The sequence below is a fragment of the Rhinolophus hipposideros genome (assembly GCF_964194185.1).
Source record: "Rhinolophus hipposideros genome assembly, chromosome: 12".
Lineage (NCBI taxonomy): Eukaryota > Metazoa > Chordata > Mammalia > Chiroptera > Rhinolophidae > Rhinolophus > Rhinolophus hipposideros.
Genome location: NC_138058.1, coordinates 5,574,340 through 5,590,384, shown reverse-complemented (window position 1 = coordinate 5,590,384; position 16,045 = coordinate 5,574,340).

The following is a 16,045-nucleotide window of genomic DNA, read 5'->3' as shown; positions in this document are numbered from 1 at the left end:
ACTCACCATTGTACATGTGTAGAGATCCCATAACTTATCTTTTTTAGTTTGTGGTCTCTAGATCGAGATGGGATTTATCTGAGGAGCTGCACCTGAGGAGGTTCATCCATATCTGACCCTGATACAGAGCAGATATTTTCAACTTAAGTCAAATACTGTGATTGGGATGGAGCTTATGGGTTTGCTGGGATAATAGAAATGTTTTGCATACAGAAGTAGCATGACTAATTTAGGACAGATGACAGACTGTACTAGATTGCCAAATATGACAAGAAGTTTCTCCAATCCCAATACAGCTCCCATTTATGGTAAAGTCTGCTTCTTTATCTCCTTGGATGTGAGCCGAGCTTGTGAGTTGCTTGGACCAATAGAATGCAGCAGAGGGATGTTGTGGACCATCTAAGTGGAGGTCTCCAGAGACCATGTTCTCCTTTTTTGCCTTCTCAGAACATAGATGCCATGATAGAAAATCTGAGCTAACCCCAGAGAAGCCTCATAGGGGATAATCTAGGCAATTTAAATTGTTTTTGAAGACTAAAAAAAGGGTCACCCATGTTATGCTGTTGCAACAAACTCTTTCCTCTTGTGATTTCGATGATAGAAATTAAAGTTGGAATAGTTTGGTACATATTTATAGATACACTGAGATATACCAAGTCTATGTGCATTATATACATAAGATACAGAAATTCCAAAGTCATAATAACTCCAATTATACATAGTTTTCTTTGGAAATAAATAGAGCATATCTAATAAAAGCCAACAGAATTTCATCAAAATAAAGTGGCCATGTCCAGAAGGGAGATGGTATGTTACCAATGGCATCATGTAAGTAAGTCTCAATGTTCGTATTTGACTATACTTTTGATTTGGTTTAAGAGCACAGAAAGAGAAAAGGAGGTATCTTTTCCATTTTTCATTCACTTCAGCAAGCATGTATTGACAACCTACTACGTGCAAGATTCTGTACTAGAGGCTGTAAGTAGGGCAGTAAACAAAATAAACAGAAACATCTGTCTTAAAGGAGCTTGGGCGTATTGTGGGGGAGAAAGGTAATGAATAACATAATAAATAAAATAAAGAATGGTAGGTAGTAAGTGATCAGGTGAAAATATAAAAGGCAGAGAGAAGGCAGATAGGAAGTGTTTGTGAGATAATGGTTAAAACTTAGGGTAGTCTTCACTTTCAGGAAGGCCTCACTTAGAAGCTGATTTTTATGTAAATACCTAAAAGGAAGTGATGGAGGGCTATGAGGATATTAAAGGGAAAACAGTGTGAAAAGGCCTTAGATGTAAGCATGTGTGGAATGTTGGAGCAACGGCATGAGGTAGGTTGAGCAAGGACAGTGTAGTGGTTGAGATCAGAAGATGGGTTGGGTGGATTTCAAGGCCATGGTTAGGGTTTTGGCTTTTGCTCTGAATTAACTGAGAAGCCATTGGAGACTTCTGAAAATAGGACTTATGTGATCTGACTTATGATTTTACACATGATCACTACAGTTGCTGCGTTGAGAATAGACAGGGTTTTGATGGAAGAAGCCAGGAGAGAGGTGGCTATGGTTAGTATCGTGGTGACAGTGAAGGAAGTGGTACCAAGAGCTCAGGTTCAGGATACAGTATGAAGACAGAACAAGTCAGATTTGCTGATTTGTCCATTGCAGAGCATGATAGAATGAGAAGAGTCAAGGATGACTCCAAGGTTTGGCCTAATCAATTGAAAGCCAGCAAATGTGATTAACTGGGACAGGGGAGAAGGAAGTTTTGGGGTAGAAAACCTTAGGAAATCATGTGTGAAGTACTAAGCAGGCATCAAATGGAGAAGTCAAATAGCCAATAATAGGTATCTAAAGTTTGAGGGAAATGTCTGAGCTGGGAATAAACTTTTGAGAGTTGTTGGCTATATTAGTTTGCTAGGGCTGCCATAAAAAAGGACCACAGACTGGATGGCTTTAACAACAGAAATTTATTTTTCTCATAATTCCAAAGGCTAGATGTCTAAGATCAAGCTGTGGGCAGAGCTGTTTTCTTCTGAGGCCTCTCTGTTTTGCTTATAGATGGCTATCTTTTACCTGCATTTTCACAAGTTCTTTCCTCTGCGTCTATACCTTCATGGCCTCATTTTAATCAAATTGCCTTTTTAAAAGACCCTACCTCCCACTAAGATCACATTCTGAGGTATTAGGGGTTAACATCAACAAATGAATTTGGAGGGAGAGACACAGTTCAGCCCATGACATTGGCATATGTAATATTTAAATGATGAGACCAGATAAGACCATCCAGAATGGGTTTAAATAGAAAATAGGAAAGTGCAAGGACAAGACTTGTAGCCCTACAGTATTTAGAGGCTGGAGAAATGAGAAAGAGCCAGCAAAAGAGATTGAAAAGGAGAGGCCAGAGATGTAGAGGCAAGTTAGAAGGGTGAGGTGTCTTGAAAAGCAAGTGGACAAAGTGCTCAAGGAGGAAAGAACAATCAACTCTGATGACTGCTGTCAAGAGTCAAGTAAACTACATTAACAACTAATAATACTCCTAATAATAACAATAACAGTGACCAACATCAACAAAAGCAGCTTTTATTGCATGCTCACTATGTGCTAGGAGCTCGACTACCTCATTTTTCCTTCAAATCACCTCTGTGAGATGAGTACTATAATTATTCTGCAATTTACAGATGATGAAACTCCAATTCTGAGAGATTAAATAACTCACCAGTCAGAACCAGCTATATAATTAGTGGAATTCAGTATAAAATGGAAAAGCAGAGTACTTTGTTCAAAAATTATTAAGAATTTCAACATGGCAATGGCGGAGAATTAGCTCAAGTATGGAGCCCTCCTAAGGGTGGCTCTTGGGCATGGGTCCCACATCCACAAGTGGCCCAGCCCTCAGTCACGTTAGTCAGTGTTAGAGGCAGGCATTGGAGCCAAGGCTGACTCCCGTCTAACCTTTATCTTGTTAAAATGATTGTTTAAAACGATCCTTTACCAAAAAGGTAGAGTTCTTCATAGTTTGCAAATAGTTTTACCTAACAGCCTCAAGAGATATTTCCTCAGACTCTGTCACTCTAGACAAGTCTTTAAAAAACCAGCCCTCTTCTGGTTGAATCCGAGCAGTGGTTAGGTCATCCATGAAGAGACTGGGGATAGGAAGCTGGGAAGGTTGCCTAATGGGAATTCTTCATTTGAAAATGAATGAAGAACTCTGTGACATCCAGCTGTGGCCCAGAAATCCACGTGTCTATGTGTGAAACAGGAATGGGAGAAGAATCAGGTTGCATCCAAGTTTGATATTTATTTGAGTTGACACTGTCTGCCATTGGTGCTAATTTTGAACCCTTTTAAGTGTTTACTGCCAGTTCTCCTTTCAAGTCTCAAATACACTTTGCACCTGTGGAAGCATTTTTTTGATTGACAGAAAACTTGGCGTTAGGAACAGTGGAATTAAACACTTCTTTCTCACACCTGCCTTTATTTAGCCTCATATTCACGAAATACCATTTTTTCTTACTTTTTTTTTTTCAGTCTTCATGAAGCAGCACTATGCCACGGTTACAGCATTTTAAATTAGTTTCACTACAGTCATCTGCTTTGTGATTAGCTCTGCTTCTTGAACACCTGGTCTGACTTTGGAAATTATTTGCCATCTGGTCAAATACTGAGTAATTATAACAACTTAATGGCAGGATAAAACACTGTTTGTTAAGAGACTTGATAGTCTTTTCAAAGAGTTGGTTAGCATTAAATTAAGCTCTGCCACTAACTTAATAACTGTGTTCCCTTTACTGACTTTGAAGAGGTTATTTTTATGGACATTTTGGGGGGTTTTCTTGGTGTTAGTTTCTCCAGACAATTATGTTGGTAAGAGGTCTGAGGGTCACTTCTCAGGTTCACAGACATCACAACTTATTCAATAATTTCCCTTGCGTATTAAAACAAGCAGCAATCTATGGCTTCTGTCTGACCAACATAAACAGAAGACCACACTCAACTGACCGTTTATTGCTATGATCAACTGACCTGAAATCCTGAAATTTTTTCGGGATGGCACATTCCAAAGTGTGGGCCTTGTTCACATGCAGCATTTTTCTGTGAACAGAAAATCTTCTGGGTAGTGTTGGAAGGGAGGATGCATTTTGACAGCAATGTGCATTCGAGATTGGACACTGCTCAGATAATTCAATAGGAGAGGCAACCTAACGTGCTTAAGATCATATACTCTGGAGCCACACTTCCTGGTGTGGACCCTGTTCTGCCCCTAACTAGCTCTGTGCTCTTGGCATATTATTTACATCTGTTCTCTCATCTATAAAGCAGGGATGACAATAGTAATTACCTGATAGGATTATAACAGCAAGTGCTTAGAACAGTGCCTAGCTTATAGTAAGTGCTTTGTGTTATTAAATAAGTGTGATTACAGAAAGCAATACATACATAAAACATAAAAGAAAATAGCCATTCTTATTAAGAATTGGATGAGATTCCATGACTTGGATACATAAAAAGGCTCTGGGACTAGGACAAAAAAACAAAAACAAAAACAACGTACATGACATATATCCCCAAGCCATCTCGTCTGAAGTCAGTCTTTCCTTTACTATTCAAATGAATTCCATAGCATTTTCATCCCATATAAAATACTGTGTTTTCCCGAAAATAACCATCAGCTCTAATGCTTCTTTTGGAGCAAAAATTAATATAAGACCCAGTCTTATTTTAATATAAGACCTGGTCTATAATATAATATAATAATACCAGGTCTTACATTAATTTTTGCTCCAAAAGACACATTAGAGTTGATGGTCGCTAGGTCTTATTTTCGAGGAAACACGGTATCTGGAGGTTCATAGAGGTCAAGCTGTGCTAAATTATTGCTTGCTATTATCTCCTTCTATAACGTCACTATTCTCTTATTCTAGTTTTGGCCTTGCACCATTGTGTTTCTTTTTGAATGTAGACATTCATGGACCATGAGACTAGGTACTGGTGACACAGAGGTGAAAAATATAGAAAACAACACATACATAAACAAAGGAATTTCAGGTAATGACACAAGGTACAAATGACATGAGACAGGGTGGCATGGTGCAGTAAGTTGGGGTGGGCTCTTCGAAATAAGATGCTTCAGAGAAGCTGTTGGGAAGAGGTAACATAGGAGAGAAAACCTAAACAGGGGATACGTTTCCTGTGTGTGGAACTGGAAAAGCAGTTTCCAGGCTCTCGGCCTCACATAAAAAGGTTCTGGCTCGGGTAGTAAAAGGCCATCAACTGTGATCAGATGGCCATCAGCTGTGGCTAGTTGACCGTCAGCTATAACCTGTAAGCCATTGGACACTAATATAACTGCTGTGGCTACGCTAGCAGAGAATGAGGGCTAGCAAGAAGATGTTGGCTGGCCAGCGCGGAATGCTGTTAGGACGGCGGGTTGCAGATTATGTAGATCTTGCGTCCTGTGTCTCCAGCCCAGCCGCCTGCGAGAATATATTGGTTTGACTCCCCTACCTATGGCTCCGTGGGTGTTCCTTTTTGGCCTCACCATGTCCTGCGTTTTTATGTGGGGAGCGGGAGCTGAGATCCCACCGGACGCCCCTCACGACAAATGGCACAGCGAGCAGGGTCCCCTGCGTGACACTGTGTTTCAGAAACTGAAAGAAAGCTATGAACTGGAACACTTGGTGAGGGAGTGAGGCACAGAGGCAAAGTTAAGGAAATGTTTGGTTATTCTGCACCCTGGGAGGTGGAAATTCACTCCCTTTCTTTTTTATCTCTCAGCGTCTCTACCACAAGACAATTGTACTAGTGGACTCTTTCCAAAGGTCTGGAAAATGTAAAATGGAGCCTGACATGGTCAGAGAAAGAACTTATGGTGGAAAGGTGACACTACATTACAGAAAGTTCTTCACTCATCCTCACCCAGTATTTCTCTCTGGCTCTCATTTCTCCTCTGTGCCTGGCTTTCCCCTTGTTACTGCATAACCTAAAAATATAAGTCCCCCACTAAATAAAGAGTTGTCCACTTATGCAATATAAAAAAAGAATGGAAGTTCTGAAATTATAATTTTTTTATTAAACATATGCAGGACCAAATTCTTCTAACCCCACTCCTATACGCAGGATAGAAGAATATATTACCTCATGTTTAGAACAGACATCCAGGTGACATGCTTTTTTGTTTTCTTGTTTTCCTTTTGAATCTATAGCTAAAGCTAGATATGTAATGACTAGTCCAAGTCTGGCTGTATGTGTAGCTCAATTAAACAAATAGTTTATCTTTCAAAACTTCCCCTAATAAGGCTTTGTAACAATTAGGCTCCTTCATAAAAGGTAAAGCTTCCAAGCATAAATTATCTCTCTTCCTTTCCATTCATCCCTTCTCAGAAACAATGTCGACTGCTCAGCCTTCCCTCTCTCTTTTTCCCTTACTCAGATTCTGCTCAAGAAGTAAGCAGCTTGGCAACCTTACAGACAAAGGACCACAGTGAAAGAGATACTAGAGTTCTACTTGTGGCACAGAAAACTAAGAGTCATGACTGTGTGAGTTATAGCTTTGAGGTCTCCCCCTTTTTGACTTAAACTGTACAGAACAAAACAACAAAAAGACACATTTCCTATCATTTAGAGAGGCTGCCTTTGAAGGCAGCATTTCTGGGGGTAGGGGAGATATTTGAAATGATATGGTCCAACCATTCTACTTTGCACCCAGTATGCATGAGAAGTTTGAGGACTCTATTTCCATGGTGAGCCACACAAACACATTGTTCTTCCTGGGACCAGGTGCAGCCCTTCTCCCAGGGCACTGAAAACAGCCATGAGCACTGCCCTCAAACTGCCCCTTACAGAGTCAGACCTCCTACCTGCAGCTGCTCTCAGCTGTGCTGACACCATCAAACAGTTTCCCTGGGACAATGATCTCCTTCTCAGATCTCTGCAGCAAGGAGAGCTGTGAGCCCACAGAAATCTATCCCTGAGCTAAAGCGTCAGTATACTCTCCTGGGAGCCAGCAACACCCACTGGTCACTCTCTACATTTCCTTGTCAAGTGTTGACATTTCATATTGGATTCCAGATGCCAGGAACTCTTGTGAACACATGATTATATGTGTGTAAACAAAAAGTCCATTATTTCAGGAAGCTGCAATCTTGAACAACATACTTCTGGTAACACATACTAGCAAACCATATTGCTGTATGTGCCTTTCTGAAAAGGTTAACGCCTACCAGGATGGATTGTACCCCTCCCAGAGCTGGCCTGACTTTTATCAAGTACATCAGTGAGGAAGAACACTTGATCATCTGTATTTGGAAAATGATACAATTTACTTAACATTAAGAGAGGGAATTCCTCCTCATGACTAACACAGCCTATTCATGACCCACTTTCCTCAAAGGGACTCCTCTAAATACAAACTAGGAACTATGTATCAGAATGTAAATCAGCCCACTGTTTTGAGCAAAATGAATGTCATACTGTAAGTGACCTACAATTAATAAACTAGAAAAGTGAGTATTCACCAGTCAACACAGCTACAAGTGAATACTGCGTCTGACTCAAGTTATGCATTCTGGTCGATCTGTCACCCAGTGAACGTCGAGTCTAATGGGGTGTGACTGCATTAAGCAGCCCCAAGGGACACAAGAGGGCAGGCTCCGCTGCCAGGCACATTGATCATGAATCTGATACATGGTCCAGGTTCTGAAGCCTCTGCAGATTTTCTGCTGAGAGGCAGCAAGCACAAAAGGCTCTGATTCCATTGTATCACCTACTTGTGGTGTGATGGAATCCTCCAGGTTATCTTAAACACTTGGAGTCTGTTAATACCCATTGAATAGTGCATTCAAGTGTCAGATTGCTGTATTAAAAAACAAAAGCAAACAAACAAAAAACATATGCTGTATTCACTGAATTTTTTTCTTCTTTCTTTCCTTCCTTCCTTCCTTCCTTCCTTCCTTCCTTCCTTCCTTCCTTCCTTCCTTCCTTCCTTCCTTTTTTCCTTCCTTCCTTCCTTCCTTCTTTTCTATTTTTAATTTTTACATTCATAAATGCTTTCTATGTCTGCTTTAATTATTACAGTACCAGCATGTCATTTTTCTGACATCCTGCCATTTGAATAAGACACACTCAGGATTAGCGTGGGCTGACAGGCCAGACATGAGTTCTTAAAGAAGAGGACTAAAACACACAGTTAACACAGTACCATTTTAAAAAGAGGATTTAGTAATATAAACACAGATTCAGAAGGATTGTTTAAAAAGAAAGTACCTGGCAGGCACGGCTGCTAATAAAACTCTGTGGCTGTGTACAACTTCTCTATGAGACGTAAACAGCGTTTTCTCTAGAGTTTGGGGAAATTATATTTTATATTCAGTCTCCTAGTCAAACTTCACAGAGTAAAGTTGCTTGACAGGTTTCAGGATATTCACTATCAACAAATTAATTTGTTCCAATAACTTCCTGGAGCAAACCAAAAATCAAAGCTTCCCAGTGAAGAGGCACTAAACATTTAAATGATCATCTGACCATCCTTGGGCCACAGAGGGAAGATGCAGACATCTGACTCCTGGCAGGGATGTTGCCTACAGATTTCAGTTGCACAGACTGTCAGTGCAGGTGGTGTGAATGCCCCAAATTTAATCTTTTCTGTGACCGTCATACTGTATCCTTGGCATACATAGCTCATTGGGACTATGAAGTCATTGGACAAGGGTTACGTAAAAGTACCACCCTCAAATTCATAAGTAAAAACCCTAATACCCAAGGTGATGGTGTTTGGAAAGGGGGCCATTGGGAGGTATTAGGGCTAGATGATGGGATTAGTGTTCTTAAAAAAAGAGATACCAGAGAGCTTGTACTTGCTTTCTCTCTCTTCCGGCCATGTGAGGACACCAGGAGAAGGGGTCACCTACAAGCCACGAAGAGAGTCACACCAAGAACCAAGTCAGCTGACACCTTGATCTTGGACTTCCAGCCTCCAGAACTGTGAGACAATAAATGAGTGTTGTTTAAGCCACCTAGTCTATGACATTTTCTTATGGCAACCTGAGCAGAAGATCATAGCCTGTGCTGCTGTTTGTAATTAAAACAGGCAGTCTTCATAGGCTCTACGTTCAGCCCTTTGGAAATAGTCACAGACAATTTAAACATATATGAGTCCCCCCCTTGATCCACAGTTTCATTTTCCACGGTTTCAGTTACCTGTGGTCAGCATGGTCTAAAAATATTAAATGGAAAATTCCAGAAGTAAACAATTCATAAATTTTAAATTGTGTGCTATTCTGAGTAGCATGATGAAATCTCACTCTGCTCTGCTCCATTTGCTGAGTATGTGAATTATCCCTTTGCCCAGCTTAGTCACACTGTCTACCCATTCATTTGTCACTTCAAGTAACCCTTATTTTACTTACTAATGCCACACTCACCTAACTTTTATTAACGTATATTATTTTAATTATTCTATTGTTAACTATTATTGTTAATCTCTTACTGTGCCTAAATTATAAATTAAACTTTGGCATAGGTGTGTATGTATAGAAAATAATTATATATATATATATATGTATATATATATATATAATTATATATATATATATGGTTTGGTACTATCTGTGGTTTCAGACATCCCCCCTCGATAAGAGGGGACTACTGTAGTTCAACTGTTGTCTTCATGAAACTTACTGTCTAGGACTGATTACAGGGAATTGATCTTGAATCCCCTCTCTTTAGCAATAGACACATTATACTTATATTGGCTGTTAGAAATATCAATGGAAAGATTTCCTTTTTGCATTCAACTTCTACTGTTTTTTTTTCCATGTGGACTCTCCATATCACAGAGAATATAATGAGTGAAGCACAGTAACACAAATATGAAGAGAATTACTTTGTAGGTGATAACTAAAGCATGAGTGTGTTGATATTAGTTGAGACAGTAGACACAGTGGTTAAGGGTACAGTTTCCAGAGCCATGTCACACGTCACGGGGTGCAAGTCCTGGGTCTGTTATTTATAAGATGTGCAACTTTGACAATTTTCTTAATCTCTATGTGCTTTTGTTTCCTTGTTTCCTGTTTGAAATAGAGGACAATAATAGCACTTCCCTCCAAAGGGGGTTGTGATCTTTGGATGAGGTAAGATATACAAAGTTCCTGGAACATAGTAAGTACAGAATAAATGTTAGCCTTTAATACTTCTTTATATTTTATCTTCATTGTATCATGTTGCTGAATGAAAGCATAATTGTAATAGAGAAAGCATGCTGCCACTTGGAGATATAGGCCACTCATAATGAGCTCTTGAATCTATCGCACCAACATTTGGAAGCGCCACTCAGCACAGATCACAGATGGGCTTCACTTGACAAATATAGCAGTGCTGTGAAATAGAGCAGGAAGGAAATTTCCTGGTGATAATGATGGCAATTAAAATTGCAGGTAATGTGCTAACCAATTGCAGTGTAGTTAGAGCTGCCCAGACAGAAAAAAAAAAAAATTAAAAAGACAGAAAGATTTGTCCTTTGTGGTAGATAGGAAAGAAATACTTTCAAAAGGAAATTTAGTGCCAGTCTTAGCAGTGGCAATTTACAACTTCCAAGATTTGCACTGTCCCCTCCCAGACCTCAAGCATCACCTACTTTGCTAATAACTATGATGAATTTTCACTACAATTAAAAGATAATAAAAATTAGAAAATATAACAACTAGGGGTTTAAACCTTTACATCTGAAAGACATAGGTTCAAGTCCTGACCATGCCACTTACCGTGTTTTAAATCGGGGCAACTTAACCTGACACTTATTAGCTGGTAGTTAAAGGTTTAACTTTGTGTAGCTCTATGTAATAATGCCTTTATCTTCTATTCCTGGGAGGTAGGTAACTTCTAAATCCTTGGAATTTCCTGAGTGATAGGAGTATCTTTGTTGTTCTTGGTGGGCCCTGATAGTCTACGTGAAGATGACTCAAGATGTGGCTGGGCATGCTGGAAGGACCAACCACCTGATAAGAGGGTTGGGGTTTTGAGCCACACGATAGCAACATTTGGGGAAAGGGAAGAGGACTAAAGAGAATAAGTTCAATCACTTTCATTGGTTCAATCAGTCATGCATTCATAACGAAACCCTAATAAAAACTTTGAACACCAAGGCTCAGGTGAGCTTCGCTTGCTAGCAGTACTCTGTATTGTTACACATTGATGAGGGGTGTTGTATCCCGACTGCACAGGAACAGGACACCAAAAGCTTTGTTTTCAGGACTCTCCAGATCGCATTCTAAGCATTTCCTATTGTGATTGGTCCTGATTTGTATCCTTTTTCCTATAATAAACCTATAATAAGAAGTTTAGCATTTTCCTGAGTTCCATGGGTTATTCTAGTGAATTATTGAATTATCAAACATAAAGAAGTAGTGGGAACCCCCAAATTTCTATCCAGTTTGTTAGAAGTGAGGTTGGCCCTGGGAACCCTAACCTTGGGGCTGGTATCTAAAGTGAGCTGTCTTGTGGGAGACTGAGACCCTAACCTGTGAAATAGTTAGTGTTAGAGGTCATTTAAGCTAGTTACCTCTTCACTCTAGAATTCAGAATTTTTTTTTTTTTTAAATATGATAAGCAGTATAGTCTAGTGCAGTAGTTCTCAAAGTGAGATTCCTGGAGAAGCATCATCAGGATCTTCTGAGAACTTGTTAGAAATACAGATTCTTGGGAACTATCTAGGCCTCTTGCACCAGAAACTCTGTGCTTTAAAAAGCTCTTCAGGTGGTTCTGATATACTCTTAATTTTGACAATAACTATTTCAGCAGTTAGAGATAGAATCTAGAGCTAGACAGCCTACGTTTGAACTCCCATCCAACCATTTATTAGCTCTGTAAACTTGGGAAAGTTACTTGACCTGTCTGGGCTTTGGCTTCTCATCTGTAAAGATGGTGACAGTAATAGAATACCCCATGGGTTAATATATATAAAGCACTTAGGATAGGATGTGGAATATTGAGGACTTTACAAATGTTTGCTATCATTCTCTATAAAACAAGAATATTATTACTTATCCTGTGATGAAAATTAAACGAGATAAAGTCTATAACATATTTCCTGATACATATTATATGATCAATTAATGATCATTGTTTTTTATTATTTACAGCTTCAACTCATTTTAGACATGTTGTAAATATTACAATTGTCTTCCTGAAGAGCAAGTGGAAGTTATAATCAAGCTGCTTGTAATTTCCTTTAGAAGACCATCCCTCACTCTTTGACCAGCTCAACAGGTGTCTATAATATACAGTCATGCACCACCTAACGCCTGGGATACCTTCTGAGAAATGTATCATTAGGTGATTTCATTGTCGTGCTCACATCACAGCTATAGTTACACAAACCTAGATGGTCTAGCCTACTACATATCTGGGCTACGTAGTGTAGCCTATTGCTTCTAGGCTACAAGCCTGTACAACGTGTTACTGTAAAAATACGGCATTAAATCAAACACAGAACAAAATGATGCAATCAAGAGACAAGGTAAACACAAGATGTATGAGGAGACTGCTGGCATAACACAGCATACTGTTTACAGCAAATTTCTTATTTAACAAGTAGAATGAGTACACTCTAAAATGATAAACATAGAGTATAGTCAATACAGAAACCAATGACAGTTGTTTATCATTATTATCATCAAGAATCTGTACTGTACATTGCATGTGCTATACTTTTATATGACTGGCAGTGCACTAGGTGTGAGTACACGAGCGTCAGCACAAACCTAGGAGTAACGCATCGTGCTATGATGTTATGATGGCTACAACTTCACTAGGTGATAGGAATTTTTCAGCTCCATTATAATCTTATGGGACCACCATCATATATGCAGTCAGTTGTTGACCAAACTCTGAGCATGACTGCATTACTGAGTTATTATTCATTTGTAACATACTATACTAGAAATCAGTGATTATATTAGAAATGTCCCCATGGGCACTAACTTCAAACTAAGACTGAGGAAAACAACTGCAGTTTGTTCCTCATCAAAACTCAACTCGTTGCTCACAATGGAGATATACCATAGTTTCTACTTTAATTACCATTTATGATACTTTTTGTGACATTTAATTATTATTTTAAGGCAAGATGTGCTCTAGTTAATTTATTGATTTTTTAATAAAAACAATATTTTTAGTTCATATTCTGCATTTTGAAATGCAATGTTTCTCAAAGACATATTTCAAAGATCCGTATGCATGAAAATAGCCTGGGATACTTAATGATTAAAAATGAAACAGAACCAAACCTGAATAGATGTTGAAGTTTGAGAATCATTGTTTTTAGAAAAAAGAAAACAAAAAACATTAGAAAACAAAACAAAACAAAAAGCCAGGAGGTGTTTATAAGACTAGAAGGGATAATCTTGAAGAGTAGATGTATTCAGAAGACAGACATGCCGGTACATGATAATGCAGGAGAGATGGGATGGCAATATATCAGAGTTTAAGAAGCCTGGACCAGTCATTATGAAGACGATACAGACAGCCAGTTGTTAACTGAATGACAGAACCAGAACAGTCAGCTCTTTGTGATTGAGACATGTTGTTTCATCTTGTCTTCTGCCACACAAACCTCTGTAACCCTCTGGTTGTATCTGTGTAGAGCAGGGCCCATTAGGGTCAGAGATCATCATTCCTGAGAGGAATATTAATGTTTTAATCACATGTTCTAAGTGCACCCACATGTCATGTGCCCTGAATGCCATTTTCCCCCTTCAGTCACTCTAGAAATAGAGTATAAAGAAATTTCCTTGTTTCTCTAAGTCTCCTATAGGCTGGACATGTCTTTGCAATCCAGGGATAACAGTAGCTCTTCTTCCTTTCAATACACAAAAAGCAAAGATAATCCACTTGCTATTTTTATGGATCCAGTTATGAAACACTTTTTTCTTGAACAGATGCAGTGAACAAAATATCCTTAGTAACACATAAACAATGAGAGACTTATCTATGCTAAAGAGACTAAGTAATTTGTAAGTAATTTACAACTAAAAACAGGGAAACCAGATGACTTGATCCTCAGATAGCCCACAAAACTCCTGTTAGAGTTTTGCTATCATGAACTATTTTTACTAGTTCTAATAAACTAACCTTATCTAATTCTCTTCCCTGCCATTCTGCTGGAGGAGGTAGCTGTGAGCTATAAAATGGAAGTATATACAGAAAGAACTGTCTAAACGATGTGTAAGATAGATGATTGGTTATTGAATAAATAGAAAGTATTTCTAGGATACCTTGCCATCAGAAAACACAGTAAAAATGCAGCAGTGTGGGCCACTGGTGTATGCGGTGGGGATGGGGGTGAGGGTGGTAGGTATGATTAGGACTACTATATACAGCAAGTTGGCCAATTAGGTAAGAAGAAACCTTCCTGCTACCAAGACTCCTAGAAATGCCCGGTAAAATGTAGCGAATATACTTTTAAATGTAGAGGTGAACTTGTAAGAACAAAAGAAAAATTTCCAAGGGCAAAAAGGAAGGAGAAAACTACAAACGATTGTCAGTAGGTAGCAAACCATAGCTGTCGTAGGGATGTTTTCCAATCTCAATAAAAAGGAAGCATAAACTTAAATTTAATGGCCTTAAAAAGGGAAATCATGTACGCAGTCAAAACGGAGAATTGGAACTGAGAACCCTGGATGAGGTCCAGGCCTTGAAAGGGATAATCCCCTATAAAAGCATTAAATAAAAAGAAATTGCACATTGATAAGGGAGAAAATGTGGCAGGTTGATTATCATGATTTGAGATTGGTGTGAAAAAATATCCATAATCTTCCTGAAAATTTGTAATCAGAACCCCCTCACAGAGATGGGTTTAAAATTTGAATGTACATTATTTTACCTGTCACCCCCCAAAAAATTACCTCTCTGCCCCCCAAAAATAGTATAGAAGGCTGAAAACACTACTGAGGTGCCTACAAAGTCAAACACACAATTGATTTGGAGTCATACATTCTTAATTCAAGTGGCATACTATTCCCATATATACAACATTTGTGAACAAATGTATTCAAAATCCAAAATTACAAATCATATGAGATCACAGGCTACAATGTGAAAGAGTCAATACAAACAACAAATAACAGCAGGTAGCATCCCAAGAGTAAAAGTAATGTAGAGAGAAATTATAAAATGTGTCTTTTAATATATTAAATTATTTTCTAGTTATACTTGACATACAATATTATATTAGTGTCAGGTTAGACATTTATATACCTTACAAAATGATCACCATGATAATTCTAAAATCCATCAGATAGCATATATAGTTATTACAATATTATTGACTATATTCCTTATGCTATACTTTATATTGCCATGATTATTTTTATAACAGCTAATTTGTACATCTTAATCTTGAAACTTTTCCACCCATCTCCCCAAACCACCTCCTATCTAGTGAACATCAAATTGCTCTCTGTATATATGTTTGTTTCTGTTTTGTTTGCTTATTTTGTTTTTTAGATTCCACATATAAATGAAATCATATGGTACTTGTCTTTCTCAGTCTGACTGATTTTGCTTAGCATAATAACCCCTAAGTCCATCCATGTTGCTGCACATACTATTCTTTATAATGGCTGAGTAATATTCCATTGCATGTGTACATATGTACCACTTCTTTATGCCTTCATCTATTGATGGACACCCATGTTGCCTCCGTATATTGGCTATTATAAATAATGCTGTAATGAATAAATGGATGCATATTATAAATAATGCTGTAATGAATAAATGGATGAATAAATAATTCTTTTTGAATTAATGTTTTGGATTTCTTCAAATGAATACCCAGAAGTAGAATTATGAGATCTTTCTTTATCTCTTGTTATAGCCTTTGTTTTAAAATCTATTTTGTCTGGTATAAGTATTACTACCCAATTATTTTTTTCTATTTTCATTTCCATTTTCATGAAATAAAATGTTCCATCTCTTTACTTTCCATCTGTGCGTCTTTCCATCTGAAATGATTTTGTTGTAGACAGCACATGTAAAGGTCTTATTTTCTTATCCATT